This window comes from Triticum urartu, chromosome 7A, assembly GCF_056163025.1.
Source record: "Triticum urartu cultivar PI428250 chromosome 7A, HENAU_Tu73, whole genome shotgun sequence".
Classification (NCBI taxonomy): Eukaryota; Viridiplantae; Streptophyta; class Magnoliopsida; order Poales; family Poaceae; genus Triticum; species Triticum urartu.
In genome coordinates, this window is record NC_141879.1 from 22,268,002 (window position 1) to 22,270,487 (window position 2,486).

The window sequence follows — 2,486 nt, forward strand, 5'->3', positions numbered from 1 at the left end:
AAAACCCATCTAAAACACGAAAATCCACCGGACATGACATGCACATAGCTGAAAAAAACTTTCCACAAAGGTATGCATCAAGGTACGTACACAAGCCGGGAAATAATTATCTCAACTAGAGGCTGGGGCGCGCCTTGGCACGCCTCCTGGGCGGTCATGTGCGCCCTTGATTAGCTGACGGTCATGTACGTTCTATATTAGCACCTGAGTTAATTTCTTGGCGTGACATCTCTATGACATAAATTGTTGAAATTTTTTTTGCGGAGAATTGTTGATTTACTGTCCAGCCACACATGCAGGACAGCAGAGGCCATGGCTTGTCCGTATAGCTTAATGGTGTGAAGAGCAAACAAATTTCTAAATAGGTAATACAGATTGTAGATAACCCACAAAAGAAAAGATTGTAGACAGGTATGGTTCGAGAGAGCATATATTGCATAGCAGCACATATCTAAGTCGTACAGAGTTCATTACTCGTTTAACATGCACACCCATATGCATGCTACAGCTAGCTGCACTCTCCACTTCTCACTTCACACTGGGAGCACCAACTGATGCCTAGTGACACGCTGAACCTGAAAGGCAAGATACCTAGCATGCACATGATATATAAGTAATGGAGTACACAACCAAAAAGTAACAATAGATTTTTTTAATCAAGATATAAACCAAAACTACGACCGACACATATAATGTTCAGATTCGTAACTGCCCATGCTTGTTGATCTCTTGCCATCCTCCCACTGACCCTAATCATTTCGGGGAACCAGAAATGACCATTTTGCAAAATAATTAACCAGTCGAAAGTAACCAAAAAGAAATGTTGGGAAGCACGATGAAGACATAAACCCACTGGAAAAGAAAAACAAACCAATATGTTGTTGCGCACTTTTTAACTTCACACATAACTTTCAGAGGTTAGATTACTCAGCGCGTGGCCTACGCATTGATCTGAATAAAAAGTACACAAACCAATCATTGCAACCATCATTCATTGACTGAATGTACATATTCAGTACATGCATGATAAAATGGCATCAATTGATATCTTAGCTTCAATTTTTGGTAGCATCACTGAGAAGTGACAGTCGGATATTTTGTACACTCTAGAAGTTGAGGGACTAACTAATCCAAATTTTAGCACATTAAGCTTCATGTTCAGATCTTCTATAGTTTCTAAACCCTTACTCTCCATGGGCATCTTTTCACTGTCAGGATATAGGAATCATTGCTACTTCATGTATTAAGCAACTCCAACAATATCTTTATGCTTAGGCGTGATGAAGAATAAAAGTAGCTTATTTTAATCTTAAAACAGTGAGCTACGAGCACATCAAAGACTATTCATCGAAGTAGACTCCTTTGGACATATGTTAGGAAACAAAATGTATGTGAGATATAGGTACTAATTAGAGAAGAAAATAGGCCTGCATATCCTTACTTGGGGAAAAAAGGGCAAGGAGTAGGCATAGCAAGTGCAGCTAAAGTTGCACCATAACAAACATGTGGTTGTACGTGTGCATTTTCTGGAAGTGGAAGCTCAGTCACACACATTCATATACATCATTTCATCATGAACAGTCTACGAAAGCATATATTAAGATGCAGTTAGAAGAAAACAATCATAAGTATATCCAAACCAGAAAATCAATGAAAATCTTTTAACAAAACTATATCAAGACTATGCCTAATCTCACCTTTTATGGCATTTTATCTAGATTCTTATGGAGGCACTCAGTGTGTACTACAACATAATCAACTTCGCCTAACAGAGGCTTTATTTCTTGCTATCATTCAGGTTCATAGAAGAAAATAATTAAATAAAAAAATCATTAGTCAGGTCAACATAGCTTATGAACTGCAACTAATAGGTGTAATCCTAACAAGAATTAAGATTCTTCTGCCCACCTCCCCCATATCAACAAATAACAGTGAACATAGATGACCACCAAATAAACCATCACAACATCCTGAGCAGGTCCAGGCACGAGGTTACATAAAAATTGCAACACCAAATTACTTGCATAAAAAGAAACAGATGAAAGAAAGATACCTTGACTTCACAGAGGCTGCAGAAAAACATCCCCTCTTCACTGTCTTGCTGCTCACAGGACCTCTCACCATTGGCAGCATGAGAAAACAAAAGAAAGAAGGCACAGTATAAGAAGAAATGCAAAGAACATCAGTAGGGGCGAGCACGACAGTAGCATCAAGGAGAGAGGAGTACCTGGTGGTGGCAGGAAGGAGCCGATTCGTTGCAGTCGGGCGGATTCTGAAATAAGGGGTAGTTCATCTCTCTCTATCTCTCTCTCTCTCTCTCTCACACACACACACACACACACACGCGCGCGCGCACACACACACAAGTACCATTATAGATTAGGCAGGACTTGAAATAGGAACAAACAAACAAACAAACAGATTTCATTTAGAACAATTGTTCACTTACATCACGCAATTTATTGCGGGGAATCATGCGCATGACA

General features: G+C 39.5%; 1 long non-coding RNA gene across 2 annotated transcripts; it reads right to left on the bottom strand.

The window, feature by feature from the left end:
• Window positions 1-414: 414 nt before the first annotated feature.
• LOC147957105 (uncharacterized) lies at window positions 415-2,153 on the bottom strand. 2 transcript variants are annotated; one of them, XR_015611555.1, is made up of 3 exons: window positions 2,054-2,153; window positions 1,442-1,582; window positions 415-591 (listed from the first exon to the last, which is right to left on the bottom strand). It is a non-coding gene; the product is annotated as an uncharacterized LOC147957105 (long non-coding RNA). The 2 variants fall into 2 exon arrangements; XR_015611554.1 differs by lacking the exon at window positions 2,054-2,153 and having other exon boundaries at window positions 1,442-1,810.
• Window positions 2,154-2,486: the final 333 nt, after the last annotated feature.